The sequence below is a fragment of the Cyanistes caeruleus genome, chromosome 15, assembly GCF_971803275.1.
Source record: "Cyanistes caeruleus chromosome 15, bCyaCae1.hap1.1, whole genome shotgun sequence".
Classification (NCBI taxonomy): Eukaryota; Metazoa; Chordata; class Aves; order Passeriformes; family Paridae; genus Cyanistes; species Cyanistes caeruleus.
The window spans coordinates 8594008-8611678 of NC_141715.1; the positions used below are offsets into that span (position 1 = coordinate 8594008).

The 17671-nt window shown below is 39.8% G+C and overlaps 1 long non-coding RNA gene across 1 annotated transcript; it reads right to left on the reverse strand.

The window, feature by feature from the left end:
- Positions 1-10851: 10851 nt before the first annotated feature.
- Positions 10852-17601, reverse strand: LOC147650354 (uncharacterized). The gene is made up of 5 exons (XR_015276767.1): positions 13750-17601; positions 13456-13647; positions 12238-12347; positions 11542-11807; positions 10852-11170 (listed from the first exon to the last, which is right to left on the reverse strand). It is a non-coding gene; the product is annotated as an uncharacterized LOC147650354 (long non-coding RNA).
- Positions 17602-17671: the final 70 nt, after the last annotated feature.

Here is a 17671-nt window from a genome sequence, read left to right on the forward strand (position 1 = left end):
CAAGTTAAAACACACAATAAAAATGGGAAAATTGCTGTAAAATTCCTGCTTTCACCAAGGCTACACTTTAGGAAATAAGAAGATGCTCATCAGAAATTTAAAATAAATTTGACAAGTGCCAGCTATACTATGTATATATACCACTTCTCTCACATGGGCATGTTTTCCCTCCTTTCTCATTCTATGGAGAAGCAGGACAATTACTGAAATATTGATCCTACTGGAACAATGGGAGCTTTGCCATCTGGCACTACTGCAGTCACTTTTCTTCCCTTGCTTCAAAATTTACTGGGCTTACATAGAGCTGATTTTTCTAATGGGTCTTTCCCACAGGCAAGGTTTGTGGAATAGCACTTATATTCTTGCAGGGATCCACTCACTTAACAATATTAAGGAAAAACAAGGTCACTGAAATATTTACATTATTCCATGGAGGCACAAATGAACACTGATGTAATTTGGGGAGGCATTGGGGAAGTTTTTCCACTTCTTCCCATTTTGACTATGTCCCCAAGTCGTACATGTGAAATTAAATATTTCCCACAGGAATAAAAGTTCCTTGGATAATGTTCATTAGTGACTGGGAAAGTGGCAGAGGAAAATGGGTCCAAAAGCTCAGCAGCTTCCCCCATCTGGTGGTTATTGGTGGTTTATTGTTTCAAGTGTACACAAAAGGTACAGCAAAATACATATATTATGACAAAAGAAACTGTATTCCAGCTTTGGCTCTGCACTGCCTTGTGTTACTTTGGGGCCAAGTTGTCTCAGCCTAGAGGGATCTCCTGCTGCTGGGTTATATCCACATGAGGTATTCTCATGCCCAGCTTGGATCTGAAACCCAGGACAGCAAACAATTCAGAGCAGAGCCTGTGTCCTGAAGGAGCTGGGAAAACAAGTATTTTTAGGATAGAGTCCAAACCATACTGTCATTTTAATTTTGTTTTGAAACGTGTTCCATGTAATATTTTAAATTTAAACCAATCTGGAAAGGCATCATGCAACTATAAAACTAACCGTGGAGGCAGAGGAGCAGGACTAACAAGGCAGATGCTTTATGAGTTTGGCCAGCTTCCTGCTTGCAGATAAAAACCACCAGATGCCTCAGTGAAGAGAATTCCTTCCTGGGAATGCTGATTTCAGAGTTGCAGGCCATAATATTAATTACACAGGAAGATCAGAAATGAAAGGCAAGTGGAAAACCCATAGCACTGCTTCTCCAAATCCCAAACATCCCAGCTTGCCATGGCCACTCTGCTAAGAGCAGGTCACAGGATGTAGTTTGATAAATGTGTCCTTGCTACCATAAACTCCCACTTTGGAGCTATGGACACAGAATTTCCACCCTTGATAAAGAGCCCACTTCAGGAAGTATATGGAAATTTTTTAAAAAAGGAGTGGCAGAAGTTACCACGGAACAACATATGCAATTGTCTCTGCATGATTTACCCTTGTAGTTTAATAAAATCTAGGGTTTGAACAATTGGGTGTTCATGGGACAAGAGGACACAGCCTCACGTTGCACCAGGGGAGGTTTAGATTTATTAGGAGATTTTAGGTTCATTAGGAAACATTTCCTCACAGAAAGTGAGGTCAGGCTGCCCAGGGCACTGCTGGGGTCACCACTCCTGGAGGGATTTAAAAAACAAGTGGGTTTTGTGCTTAGGGACGTGGGTTAGTGCTGCACCTAGCAGTGTTAATGCTTGGACTTGCAGATCTTAGAGATCTTTCCCAACCTAAACCATTCTATGGCCATGAGTGTACCAGGCAAGGAAATTCCCAAGGAAATTCATTTATGTGAGGGAACTTCCCTCAGTAGAAGGAAAACCCCATGGGGAGAGCAGCATGTGCCACAGGCAAGCAATGAAGATCACACTTTGCTTACAGGTGCTTAAGGATATTGTTTTGTAGCTGCTATCTACAGTTTGGGGTTGAATCTCATAGCCAATAACAAAACCAACAATGTAAAAAGGAAACAGAATCTGTCTCATTGCAAAGAAAAACCCAGGACAGACAGAATGAAGGATAGATATACAGAAGGGTAAAAACAACAAAGAATTTTGATAACTTTGGAATAGCAAGTAACCTGCCTCACTTGGCTGCAAGGAATAAAACCATTAGAATATAAATACCAAGAGAAAAAGACTGCAAAATGGCATTTAAGAGTTATGACCGAGCCTGTGTGGACTCTCATCCACTGCACTTGATGAGCACTTAAGAAGTCACATTTTTCATTGATGGGACAGCTGTAAGGAAGCCTCTGCATGCAAAAAGAGACTGCTTGGGGGGTCTCAGAAATAGTATTGAATGTAGAATCAGAAAAATATATTTATTTAAAAAAAAAAGAGAAAAAAAAGAGAAAAGTCATTGTAGCAGTGTACCCTTCCTAATGCCAGCCTGTCCAATTGGTAAATTGGTAGCAGCTGTGGCCCTTTAGGCTGTTTTGCATAAAATAAAATAAAAAAAAGCAGCATAAAAATACCCCCACCAGTAATGGAAAAGCAGCATAGAAGCATTCTTCCAACAACACATCCTAGAACCGTCCATACTTATTTTTCTTATTCTAACTACAAAATATTTACAACACATTTCTGGAAAATATGTCTCAAAGATTGCTTTAAAACCTTAACTTTAAATGTAAGAGCCTTGTAAATACCCCAAAAGAAAGTTTCTCACATGTTTTTTCCCTTCCAGCCACAGACAAGTCCTGCAGTTACAAAGGATGAGTGTTTTTGTTAAAGTGTGCTTTATTGATTAGCCACTTTATTCAAGAGCATCATCATAAACTCATCTAGTTATTAATTTCAGCTTTATCTGAACACTCTCCCCTAGACACTACTTCTTCCTCAGGCATATCTGTCATTCTTGTCCAGGGTGCTTCCAATTAAGTGGCAAGAGAACCTGGGAAGTATTGACTGTGGAAAAGCAACATTGGCATGGATTTGTGAATTGCAGTAGAGATCTAGAAAATAATGAACAGCAAAACAGAGGTAAATTGGTGCTCCTTGCACCAGGATGTATCAGCATAGACACAACTCAACAAAACATTAGCTGCAACAATGAGAGAAAACATTGAAAAGAAACATGGTGTTAACAGAGTGCAAAATTAGGCCGAAAGACTCCTACACACACCCTGACAGCAAGGGCAGTGTTGCTATTAGGCAGTGTCAACTAAGTAGAGAAGCAGCAATAGGATTTATCTGTTCTGGGAGCAGACAATATATTTTGTTTTATCTGTTTTATACAGTTATACAGTTTGTTTATACAAACAGAATGAACAGCTCATTAAACATGGTATTATAAAATACACACAGGCCCAGACCGATTTGTTCAAATACATTCCCAGCTGAAGCACAGGCACTGATTGTGCAGCCAGGTCAATATTAATACACTCAGTACTATTTACCATAGTCCTTCAGACTGAAGTCAATTATAAGGGCTGACCATAAGCCAAAGTTCAGTGCTTATCTCAGCATTCCAGCTCCTGTTGACATCAGGCTAAGCCACACAAGAATAAAAGGCTGTGTGGAGCTTCTGTGCACACTGGCATGAACATCATCACCTCAGTGAGCCAGGATGGGCTGGGAACAGCTTCCTGCTTTCTTCCTTCCCAGACAAGGGTCCCAAGAAACCCAGCAGTGGCAGAGATCCATCACAACCCAGAAAAGCATCAGCAGAAAGGCTAGGAATGCAGTGGCAATAGCATTTAAATTGCTTTACACACTTGTTCCTAATCCAGCTCATGTTCCTGCAGCTAATTCATGTTTGAAAATGCCATCCAGACTCATGGCAAGAGCTTCAAAATATCAGAGCAGAGATCAGCCCTGCTCCTCCTGCCTTGGCTCTGCTCCATCACGTTCCTTGGAAGGTGCAGAGAACAGCTCAGTGCAAGGCAACATCTGGCTTTTAATACTCATTTTCATCTTAAAACATCAATCCAAGTTACCACTACTTCATGAATATTTACCATCAAGGAAGTCAGTAAGTTCAATGAATATTTGGCAGGCCTCAGTCAGATATTATGGCTGTTAGACTTCATGTATTAAATCATCCAAATACTTAAATACAGCTAAAATCACTTGCAAGAGTAATCAAAAACTGGCTCAGGACTATTCCCTGATTGCTATTGAAGCATTTGCAGGTTAACTGAACATCACAAGCTATGGGAGATAAAACAAGCTTTTTGAGTCTTTAGAGTCTGATTTTTTCAGACTTCCAGATCTATATTTAACTGCAAAGAGTATTATTTTAATGAAAGTAGATACATACTCTTAAAAGTACACCTTTTGAGATAAGCTTTGAGAAGATAAAACAAGACTTTTTGGTGATGGCAACAGTAGGAAAACCAAGAAAGCACATTTTATATGCCTGTGGCCTTACTCTTAACTGTGAACAATCTAATCCTGAGTATTGGGATAACTGGAAAGGAGGGAGCAACCAATCTCTCTGCAGAGCTGTTGTTGCAAATGCACACAAGATTTATTGTGAGAACTGTGATAAAATCCATAAAAGCAAAAGCAGGGAACAAAACCCAGGAAAAGAACGTTAGATATTTACTACTCAGGGGAACTCTTTAGCCAGGAAATGCTCTTCTATATGCATCTGTGTAGTTGGGATAGAAAGATCTATTGAATTTTTCAATTTTCAAGATCACACTAGGGAGATCTATATATATACATATCTGTATGCTTTTTGGCATACAGATAATTCATATTTGCATAAAATAGACCTAAGATGTCACAGCCATGAGGCTTAAATTACAGCAGCATAGGAAGGTGCCCCTTTAAAGCACTTGATGGATGAAAACATGTAAGACAGTTGACAGCTGGATAACAATCTTTTTCTTGTGCAGCATCATTGTATCATCACCAGCTGCTTTGTGAAGTAGCTTTTAGAACCAGCTATGCATTGCAAATGCTATAACAGTTTTTTGGGCTGTTAACCCTCTGGTTTACTTACTCATCTGAGCATCATCAGTGAATGCTAAAACATTACTTTGAGGATTTAATAAATTAACCTGCGATTGTGAACAATTCCCACACTGATCCCAGAAACAGTAAAAAAGAAAGCAAATAACAGCTTTTGTAACTCTCATTTTACACGAGTCTGTTAAAATAGGCAAGTACAGTAATACTATTCTATTTAATTTTTTCCCTATTTTGCTATAGCCAGGATCTTTCCTTCCTCTGAACCTGGAAAAAGCAACATGAGAACACAGGACCAGGACCAGGGGGTACCTCCAAGGCCCTGGCATCCAGGTCTCAGCAGCCAGCTTGTGTTACTGCTTCTATAAATTAAACTTACATTAAAATTCCTGTTGGAGAGCCTAATTCCAGAATCTCGTTCCCCAGAACCTATTTCTTCTTCCAAAAACCCCAAATTCCCTTTAAGTGATTGGCAGTCTGCTGTGAGCTCCAGGGAAGATTTCTGAGAGGGAGGGCAGCATTCTCCTCACTGCTCCAACCCTTTTCTTCAGGTCACTGCTGGTGTTGACTTTGAGCCACCAAAGCTCTGCTTGTTCAGCAGCAGCTCCCAAGTGCTCAAGCACTGGGGTGCAGCTGGAAAAATGCCTTTGCTGCCGTGTTCTTCCCTAACACTGTGCTTTGTTTCTTTGAAGTTATATTTTTAGTAAAGGAAACGGAGTGAAAACCTAAAATTAAATCACCTTCCAGTTTCTTCATTCACTCCCTTAAACTCACAAACATTCATACAGACTAAATATGATAAAGTTTGATAAACTTTCTTTTTAATAACTAATCAGCATTCCTTGTTATGGTTAAAAATGTGCATCCACCTTGGAAATATGCATTAATTTGTTGCAGTTTTCAGCAATGCTATCATTTCCAAATGACAGGGAAAGGAACAAAGTATCAACCAACCAAAGTAATTTTTTTTTTTTTGCATGAAAATTACTTTTGTTCTCCTGTTGGCACTTGCCATAATTCAGAAACATTGCAGTTCTAGAGCACACAATACCTAAACACCCATGAGAAGCTGCAGAGATAAGAATTTTGTATTTAGTTTGAAAATTTGTCAGATTACAGGATCACATTACTTACTGTCCTCCCACAAAATTTTAAATCAGGTTCAGTAGGATATTTCTTTAAAAGCAACACTCAATCACTGCTTCCTAAAGGGAGCAGACCCCAGGCCAGCACTCTGCCTTGTACTACAGCAGCTCCCTGCAAAGATCAACATTCAGACTAAACCAAGGTTTATTAGGAAACAAATCAGGATAATTCACATTTTAAGCAGAGGAAACTCAAGACTGTCTAAATCAGATATAAAAGTGCTCCTAACCAGCTTCAGCCTGCCCACCTCACCCATGCAAGCAGGTCAGTGCCTCCAGGCTTTGTGCCATGCTGAGTATCCAGGGGAGTACTGAGCCCAAGCCTACCCTGAACCACCTAAAGCATCATCACGGAGCTGTCACCAACCAGAACAAAACCCCAAAGCCCTCCCCAGGACACCTGCCTTGCCAGAATAAATCACAGGTGTTTTAACAGCTAAAGGACATTTTCTGACTCTTTTGTGTATGTGTTTTGTGGTTTGGTTTTTTTTCTGTTGTTCATTTTGTGGGGTTTCTTTTCCCCTTTTAAAGCTTCTGGTTAAAATATTAAAAAGCATTTTTCAGCATAATGCTTTCTGCAATATATTTATGTTGATTCTGGTTTTTTCCCTGTGTGTGACTGGTATTTTGTAGATTGTTTCTTGCAAGATGAGCTTAATGGAAATCCTTAAAAGCTGTGTGTAGCATATTCAAAGAAATATTGCAGTTTGCCTTGGGAATTGTTATTGAAGCACACCTGGGCAGTACCTGTGCTGTGTGTGGAGGACAGAGGATGTAGCTGTGCTTCTCAGGCTGCTCATGCTGAGGCTTCAGAAGGCTTGTCAAGCAGAAGGATAGGGCAGAGTGGTTATTTTGAAACAGAAAAGTGCTCTTTCAAGGGAAAAAGAATGTTGAATATTCTTTTAATATTCATTTTATGTTTATATTATAATATTTATAATTATATTATATTATTTATATTATAATATTTATATTTTAATATTAATATTTTAATATTCAATAAACTGTTGAATATTGGACAGTTTACTCCTCCCTTTCCCTAGTACTGGGGCACAGGACTATCCACTGGTACTCTGAGAGCTGGTTAAAAAACCCGACTAATCTGAAGAAGGGCTGGTGCTTTAAGGGAAACTTACAAAAAAAAATTAGAGATATAAATTTGTAATAAAAATTGCACTGTTTAACTTTGCAAATTTCATGGCACAATGTTTGTGCATGGCACAACAACCTCCATGTTGACAATGATTACTCCAAAACTGAAATTTTAGATGTTTCTACAGTTCCTTAAGGCTGATAAGAAAAATTTAAATATAAAGGCAAACCCTGTAATTTATGTTTATTAGTGGAAGAGGGCCCTGGGGCAGGAAAATCTATTTGGGGGCTGGCATGTGAGTCAGAGGCATTTTCCAAGCTGCAGCAGCTGCAGCTGGCAGGGAATCAAGCCCTGATGTGCTTTAAGGAACCTGTGTAGCAGCTTGGCTGGAGACTGCTCACAAGGCTGTAGGAAGGGAAATGATAGCTGGAATTTGGTTTAGAAAGTGACATTCTGCTTTATGGTGCAATTGAACAAAGCATTTAAAGACATATTTTACTCCCGACACTCAGTGTTTTAATTAAGCATGTGCTTAAGCATTCTGTTGTCTAATTTGGGATGCCTGCCTCTATCCTTCTAAAAACAGTGGTGTGATGTGAAGGATTTGTTATAGGTTTGGTGGCTGGCTCTTACTGTGGTACAGAGAGGTTTGGTGGAGTCAGGAGGAGGATGAGAAGCTGCCATAAAAGCATATAAGTGAATAATTGCATTAACCTTTCTGTACCTCCTGGGAAATCATCAGAAAGGTTTTTCCCACTGAGTTTATGGCATGTTTAGAGTCTTTAATACTGACTTCCCTTTCCTTCCTTATTGAAGCAAGGCAGGATATTCAGTTCTGGGCTTTTTCACAGTGTGTCCTTCCAGTTTTGCCAAGGCAGTAAAGCTCAAATGGCACACGGAGCACACAAAGCCTGAGCCCACTCTGTCCCCGACTGACGCAGGGAACCTGTGGGTCACTGTTTTCCTGATGTACTATTAGAGCCAGCAGGCTGGGAACAGATGGCTGTGCCATGGTAAATGTACCAGAATAAGATGTAAACAACTTCCATCCAAGCTAAGTTTTGCTTCTGTACAAAAGGAAAAACTGGAACATTGCAAAATCAGTTTGCGGAGTTTTCAAGAAGTTTCTCGTTGTGATTGTACCTAGGTCATCACCCTGAGGCATCCTGGGGTAATCCACCCAGTCCTGTTCCTGAGCAGGGGAGTAATCCTTTCTCCTAAATTAAAAATAATTCAAAGTCGAGAGAGCAGTTGGTTTTGCTTTTCTCACATTGCCTTTATGATGAATTCAACCAGATTTATGGTTTTAGTAACAAAACTGTCAAACTATTACCAAGAGAGGTACAAGGTGTAGAAACATGATTCTAACTTATTCTCTTAGCCCAAATTCACTATGGAAATACTTGTCTAACTTGTAATGGAGTATGAAGTACATTACAGCAACATTTATGCTAAATACTATTTTCTGACTGATCAAACAGGAGCTGTATCAGGAGAGAAAATGTATGAAATACCCCAGCACACAGGAATGTCATCAATCATGAACGTAACTGTTTGCATTTTGAAAAGCTTTCAACTTGGTCAACTCCTGATTGGTGTTTCTTTAATTGCTTTAATTGGGCTCTTTCCTCTGGTGTATATTGGTGTTTTTCTTAGCTGCCAAGCAAAGTACAACTTGTCATCTCCCTGGGAACAAATGTTTATCTTGTCCTGCCCCAGAGCACTTTGGTTTGTCTAGTTATCATTTTCCTTTCACTTGATGATTAGTCTCCATGTACTTGATTATTTTCTGATTTTTATTTCCACATGAGGCGTGGTGGATGGTAACAAGCCAGTATTGTAGGTCTTCATAAAAATATGGCCAAAAATCCACTTCAATTGAACCACAGGTTCAAAATGCCCTCTGGACTAGCACAATTTTTTTTTTAATTTTTTTAGTAGAGCCATGTCTTGAGTATAAGGGGACCCTTGCTAGGTAGTTTCTACAGCTAAGAAATTTTCAAATGAAATATTAAATACTAGTGGCTTTAATATGCAATCAGTGTGGTTTCAGCAATAGAAAAACATATTCTCTCCACTGTAAGGAAGATACATTAATATCTACAGAATCTCTGCTACAGCAGAATGGTCACCACAGACTTTGAAAAGAAATACTTGGGAAACAGTAATAAAACCTACTGCCCCCATGTGCTCTGTGTCCTGATCCTGGCAGCTTCTTAAACCCTTTAATCCCAGGAGGAGCTGGAAGGGGCCTCTGGAGAGCATCCAGCCCACCCCCAGTGCTAAAGCAGCTAACCCTGACCCTGACACCTGCCACCGGTGCCCAGGGTCACTTCTGAGTATCTCCAGGGAAGCAAACTCCACAATCCTTCTGCTCAGTCTCTTCTAGTGCTCTGTCACAACATAAAGAGGTTTTTCCTCATATTCAGATGGAATTTATTGTATGTCAGCTCCCAGGTTCACTTGCTCTGCAGATGCCACTGCAATGCAAGGGGCCCTGCAAATCTGGGAAAATGCAAATTTGAAGGTTTGAAAAGGAATGAGATGCCTCTGAGCCAAAGATGTTGGCCATCCTTCTTTTCTCTGCTGTTTATAAAGATTTGAAATCAGAAGGTAATGTAATTTTCCCCTTGCTTAGGGTCTTGATTTAATATTCATTTACAGAAGCTATTTTTCTTTTCACAATGGGATGGGAAGAGTATTAATGGCCTTTTCTACTCTGACCTATTATATTTTCCTGAAGTCTGCCAGAGGCTTCCAATCCCTAGAAACTCCTTTCTGGGACATCTCCCAGTCTGTAAGCATGTGGAGGCACTAATTAATGTAAAAGCTTTACTTTCAAAAGCAGGGCTACTAAAAATCTGTACTGATACACTTTTTAATTATTTTTGTTTTACATCTTTCAACTATATGAAGTTATAGAGCTTCTATTTTATTAGACATTGAGCTATTTGGCTCCATGTCAAGCAGAAGTAGAAGAAAAAGATAATTTTTTTTAAAATATCTTTTACTAAGTAGGGTTAATTCCTTAGTTGTGATATATGAAAATGTTGGGTGTTACCAATGTTGCCAACTTCTTGGGAGCACAGAGCCTGAAGAAGAGTTAAAAATTCACAGTTTTCAAGATGTGAGGAGCTGTTTCACTGTTGCAGCCAGACTTGAAGATCTGTGCCCTGAGATCAAGTCTCACCCTTGTCCACCCCACTTCAGCCTCACCCACTGCTCTTGGTTATGCCTCTAATCCTCACTAATCCATTGCCAGAGGCAGTTCCTGCCCACCCCGAATCACCAAAGGTTCCTGAGACCAGGACCAAATTCCATCTGCAGATACCAGCAAAACCAGGCAGCTGCAGACTCTAATCCTTCCACTCATCCCTTACATCTACAGCAAAATTTTCATCACCCAGGCACTTGATTTGCTGTCACCTCTTTGCAGGAAGGAGAAGTTTTAAGTAGTCATTTCTTTTTCTACCCTCTCAAAATCAAAATTTCTTTGTCAGAAATTCTCCTCCACAGACCTTATTTTTTTTAGTATTTGCATGTGTGTGTGTGTGTGTGTGTGACTTTGAGTCCAGTGTTCAGTTTTCCTCAATTTCATCAACTCTGCTTGATCAGCTGTGTTAGATTTGAAGCAGTCAGCTGTTACCCAACACTGGGATTTTCTCATTTTTTAGAAGCTGTTAAAACATTATTTTAGCATAAATATTTATTGTGTTTATTGGTGACTTAAAAAATAAAAGGATGCTTGCTGAATATGTCTACTATTTTTATCTCCCTCTCTCTTCTGGCGCATATCCAGCCGAGCCTTTCACACAGCAGAGCCCTGGGAATCAGTCCCTGTGATGAATCACTCTGCTTTAGTCCTTCTATACCATTAAATCAGGCTGATGATCCAGATTTCCTGATATGTGATTCTGTGCTTCAGATGAAAATTGGTGGAGTCAGTGAAGTTTTCCTCGTCCTACAACAAGGTGATGTGTCCTGGAGTAGAAGCCTGACAATGCTCCTCCCTAGAATCACAGAATCATAGAGTGGTTTAGGTTAGAAGAAACCTTAAAAATCATCAAGATCCATCCACCTGCCATGGCAGGGAACACCTTCCACTGTCCCAGGTTGCTCCAAGCCCTGTCCAACCCGGCCTTGGACATTTCCAGGGTGGGCAGCCCCAGCTCCTCTGGGCACCCTCTGCCAGGGCCTCACCACCCTCATAGGGAATAAGTTTTTCTTAATATCTGATATAAATCTATGCTCTTTCAATTGAAAACCTTGTCCAATCACTGTCCTCATGAAAAATATATTTTTTTTTAAATAAAATATAGTAGAAAAATATTTTCAAACTATAAACGAAAGTATAAAGAATGAAACAGCAATTAGTACTTACAGTAACACCAAATGCAGATGTGGAGATTAAATTGCTCAGGCTTGTGTCTATGAGTAGAGATTTGGAGGGTTTCTGATTTTTATCTTAGAACCTGTGTGAGTGTTCACAATATCTCGAGATGCTGCTCTGGCAGTGCTCAGAGGCACTTTGGTGTCTGGGTTTATTCTTCTTGTGACTCAAATTGCAGGAGAATAAACAGCCTTGTTTGGGTTTACTAATACTGGTACCCAGACAAATGGAATTACTGCTGAGAAAAAAGAAAACTCCTGCATAAAGGAGAAAATAAAATATGTATTTTTAAATAAAGCAGAGGATCTTGAAGTTCACATGAAAATAATCACTGAGCAGCAGTAGGCCAGGCAGCCTATTGTGCAGAAATTTCCAATTTTAGGTCTTCCAAAAAACAGCCTATATAGGAGTTTAAAAGAGGACTATGCATTTTCTCTAAGTAAATTACTTTTCCTGCTGCTTATAGTTCTCATACTTTCAAAGCAGAATATTTACTCAAACACCATGTGCATATTTGTGTATAAGAACTCTTTACTGTTTTGCTTGTAGATTTGAAGGCACAGTGTGAAGAGTGGTTGGGAAATCTCCAGTATTGAACTGGAATCATTGTATGACATAAAATATTCATATTCTTCTAACAATTTTCTCAGGTTTCCCAAATGATAACTTCAAATGACAGGTTTACACCTGCGAAAATCAGAGGTGAGCATCATTTCCAGTGAGCATCCAGGCACTTCCCTGCTCCTGGAAAGGTCACAGGCGATATGCCAGGAACCAGCAAGGTTTCCTCGTGGGACCTGCTGAGGAGGAGAGAGCAATTAGTGACAAAAAAATCCTCCTGAAAAGCCCATCAGTCTGTGGCAGGAGCTGCTACTCAAAAGCAGCAGAGTGCTGGAGCCTCCCTGGGGTCTCTTTTGGCTTCTCAGGCTGTGCAAGGGCATCTTCAGCTGGAACTGCTCAAGGCTGGGCTGGATGGAACTTGGAGCAACATGCCCTGGTGGAAAGTGTCCCTGCCAATGGCAAGGGGCTGGAACCAGATGATCTCCAAAGTCCCTTCCTACCCAAACCATTCTGTGAATCTATGTTGCAGGGAAATACTGTGTCTATTCTTTCCTGTTTGCATTAGCATAAATAAAATTAGAGCTGAAAATAGCTGGGATTTATTTTATATTCTTTCTAAATTAATCTCTGAGCTGGTCAGTTTTATTATTTCTTTTATGATTTATCTTTAAATGCCATTGAGCAAAGCACATCACTGCTGGAAGTTCTGAGGGGATTGTTTTCAAGAATTAAGAAAGAGGGGCAGGTGAAGGAATTAGCAATTAAAAGACGACTCCTGAAGAGGAATGTACTAATTAAAAATCTGAGGAATTATTTCAGCTGAAGTGGTTTTCTTTCCAGAGACACAAGTAGTCTCTTGAGACAACTGATGATGAGTTGTTAAAAAGAAATACAGCTCATCTTGTTTTGTGATGTTTTTATTTGTAATATGGTCCCTTTCCAAGCAATTTTCAGAAGATTTTACATTTTATAGGACAATGATATAAATTGAAATGGGCAGAATTATAAGAAATGGTAAAAAAGTCTAGAAGGGAATTACTTTATGATTTTGATATGCACATGAAATACGAACAGCAAATACTCCACATTTCTGAGCAGGCTGTGCTCTTCCAAAGAACATGCCATCATCTTTATCCACATACCCCTTTCACACAGACAGGAATTTGTTCTTACAAATAAACTAAACCAGCACCAAATCAATGGGGTTTCCAGCTTTTTGCCCTTTAAACAACCAAAAGTAATTGTTTCACTTTATATACATGATGAAATGTATGGCAAAAAAGAAAAAGAGGATGAAAGGAGTGATCCAAAGTGGGCAGAAACAGGAGCAGGTTCTGTTCATACCCAGCTCACAAGCACTCGAGCCTCATGTGCTGAAACAGCTCATTCAGCAGCTGGGGAATGACTTGAGGAGTGAGCATTTTATGGGTCTCTGTGGATGCCATTTTATTCTTCTTCCATTCCAACTCTGGACCTCCAGGAAGCACTCTGGGGTGACATGGGCCTTCTTCACACTACTCTAAAGTTGACAAATTTCTGTATCCAACAAAGAAAACTTGACCTGTAATTGTCTATATCAGAGCATCTTCCAAAAATCAGATTAACAGTGTTCTGCATTGCAGGAGGGAAGGTCCTTACCTAGGGAAGGAAAAGTCTTCACAAGGAACTGGGGCTGAATGTGAGATATTTTTCAGGAAGATCATCCTTTATTGTGCAAAGAACCAAGCAGCTTGGTCTGGAGGAGGGCTAGAAAGGAAGGAGGGAAAATATTTTCCTTTGCTCCTTTCATATTTCACCTACTCGTGGGGCCTGTCACTGCATTGTGGCCTCCTTGATCCTCTGCCTTTGTTGTTTCCTGGTAAAGGGTTAAAATAAATCTGATGCAGAAAGACTTGATGCTGAAAAATTAATTAAAGCTTTGTCTTATCTGTGCCTGCTGAATCTCAGTGAGGTTTAACAAACTTTTTATTTAATACTGAACCACTGTAGATGAAATAAAATTCTTTTTCCTTTCACACTGATTAGACAGGATAGCATGAAAAATGTATCTGTGATGATACACAATTTTGTGGAAGCCTGAGACCAGCAGATTGACAGGACTGGGCACTGGAAACAGAAATTACATCCTGCAAATGAGGTTTTTGCCTGGCTCCACATATCACTGAGGCGGGTATTCATTGAATTCAATAAAATAATCCTAGAGTTTGGGCATGGGGACCAAGAGGAAATGGAACAGAAAAACCTGTGAGCAGTGTAAGCAGAACAACAAATAACTTGGAAAACAGAAGGGTAAAATCCACTGCAGCTCTTTCCAGCTGAGCTCTGCAGATCCCCTTAGAGTGAGGATTGATGCACAGGGAACATATTCCACCTGGACCAAACTGGATAAAACCAGAGCAAACCAGTTCAAAGCAGATCCAACTGCATCCAACCAGACAAAGACAGTTCAAACCAGTACAAATCAGATCTAAAAGGATCAAACTGCACTGGGCACTGAAATTGTCTCAACATGAAAAGAGTGAAGGTTGCTGATACCCAAATGGAAATTGCAGCCAAAAGAGAAATGCTAAAATAGGTTAGTGGCAAGGCACTTAGCTCCCTGCTCCCCAAAGAAATCCCATTCTCCAGATATTTTTTATTTATGATCCAGATGTTAAACTGAGTAAACATGCTTACAGGTTCTTTCCAGGTATTCATGCATTTTAAATAAAAAGATGGCCTTTCAGCAGCTGTGGCCAGAGTGTCCCTGCAGTCCTGGCACTGCTGACTGACCCTGTGCTGGCCCAGGCTGCCGGGGGCTCAGAGCCCCTCACAGAGCTCTGGGGGTCTCTTGGTCACAGCACAATTAGCCACAATTACAATATTTCTCCATTGTACCTTCAGTGAGGAAGAGGAGGGTTTGAGAAAAAAACACAGTAAAGCAGGATTTCCAATATACTCATTTTTCATGGCTAAGTGGGGTAACAGGGGAAAAAGATCTGCTATTTTCCTATGAGATAACAATAGAGAAGGGACTTTAAAATTCTCTGTGACTGGGAATAGGAACTGAAGGTCTTATGCTGGTACTGAGTCTCTGCTTGACACAGTGGGCATTCACAGGGGATTCACAGAAAAGTTATTATTTCAGGAGAAAAAAAGAGAAAATTGTTAAAAATTAGGCTATTGCATAACCCTATTTTCAGATTAATTGACAACCTCTTTTAGAGGGTGAAAATACTACTGGTTAATAAAGATCAGTGATGAACAATATTAGCCATGGATGGTTGTCCATGGACATGGACATACAGAACAACTTCTCATTTTTAAAATAAAAATATACCAAAGTTATTTCTTCTACTTCTGAAAAGATACAATGGGAAATAATTAGTAGGAAACTAATGGGAAAAATAAAAGCAGATCTTACTTGTTTTAATTATAAACAAATTTTTGTTTACTTGCTTTGCTGGAGGACCACTGTACAAGCTATAGAGGTGACACTGCTTCTTTTGTGAATATAGATAGGTATGTTTCAATTATTTTCTTGCTCTCTCTGTTAGAATTACTCCCAAACTTGCTTTAACATATTCATTCTCCTCTCCTCTCATTTTAGAAGCTATTAATGAATGGCTAAAACACAGCCATGACAACTGTTTGTCACTAGAGATGAACTACTGCACGCTCTGGTTTTTAAACATGTAAAAACAAGTGTCAGGTGATGCAAACCTGCCTTAGGGTTATTTTGAATCCTGAAAAATGCTTACATTTTCTTTGTCAGGAATGGCTAAATCGATAGGAAGGGTTGCTGCTGGTAAGCTGCAGATATCTGTTCTCTAGCTGCAGTTATTGGAGTTGCTGTATGGTCTGTCTGAGACAGAGTAGCTCAGCCTGGCACTTTTTGGCAGGTGCTGTGAGATGCTGATACTGGCAGTGGGGAAATGCCAGCAGGTGCTCACTTTGGCAGATCTTTAATCTGAGAACTGTGATTTAGTGTTTGAGTGGCAGATTTAAGTATGAGACTCAGGCTGTGGCTCTACTGATGCTGACTCTGTGTGCTCATTAATTCAGTCAGGATAAAGTATAAATTACAATTTTGCCAGTGAGGTACTGCTGTGATCATCTTTGTCATTTACCTGCATTATAGAATCAAAGAGAGGCTCTTTGTGCTCATGAATTAAGTTTATGTGACTCTGGCTCACTTTTCACTGCCTTCCATTCATACTATTCCTCTTTTGTGCTGTTCTCCTTGACCACCTACTTTCCAGTCTTTCTGGAGATTTTGGGCTGTTTTCCCTTTATGTACTCCCCTTTCTTCCCTGCACAGTCCTTATCCATTGCATGGTGCTGACTGTACTTCATTAATAATTATTCCACACAATGTCCTCCTTTCCAGCCTCTTCCCACATAGAAAATGCCTATTAATCAGTCTGTCTGTCATACTCATTATTCATAAACAGGCACATGCCACAGCATTGAAAACAGACTATCTGTCTTACTTAAGAGCATCCTAGATCTTAAATAAAAGAGACATAATGCTGCAAAACACTCAGGGCTCTGACAAACAAGGGAAAGAGTGGAAAAATGGATCATCACATGAACTGGGGATTTTCCATTCTGAAGCCTCACCCCAAGGCTGGCAGTGAAAAACAAACAATGGTCAGAAGGGAGAAGAAAATTAATCCTATTTCTTTCTTTCAAAATCATCTCATGTTCCAATATTCAAACCCATTCCATTTTGGAATTTACTTGCCACGCTGTCAGCTGTCTCAGAGCACAGTTAAGACAGAAACTCTGACATTATTGTGCAGAATGTGATAAAGTGGGAGTGGAAAGCAGAAAAAAACACAAACAGAGGATGCAGCTATTGTACCCACAGAAAATTAAAAGGAAATGAAGGCTGCGTGGAGGCTTTGTACCAATAGCTTCTTTTCTCCATCTTTCATTTGTTTCTCAATCTCATTTTACCTCATCTGTGTTCATGAAAGTAAGTGTAGAACTTACACAAACAAAATGTACATACTCATTATATAAAAGATATGCTCAAGAGCTGTTAATGCTTGAGTTCTACAGGAGAAACTGGAAAAGAGTTATTTACTCACAAATGGGCTTCCACTATCAGAAAAGGATAATTTCTTAAGGAGAACTTCAAATTAAAGGCTTTCAGTATCAGTTTGTGGAATGTGAATGTGGTTAATTTCATCTTTTCAAAGAGGATACCCTGACTTTTGCACTGTTTCTCATCAAGGGAAAAAAACCTAGATTTTAGGGCAAGCTCTCCTGTCTTCAGATTTTAAGTAGACATGTGTTTGAACCATAAAACAAATTCTTAATAAATGATACTAAAATGCAAGTCTGAATCATCTGCCTCTGGAAGGTGAGGAGTGACAGACAGCCTTGGTGAAGCAAGCCTGGATGAGCTTTGATCTTCCAAGATCTGCAGGTGGTCTCAAGTATTTGTCCATTCCTGCTCCTTGCTGTGTGGCTCTCCCTACAGCCACTGAGCAAGGGGCTGCTGTGGTGTGTAACAAACAGCCTGTGTGTGTAACAAACACCTTGTGTGTGTAACAAACACCCTGTGTGTGTA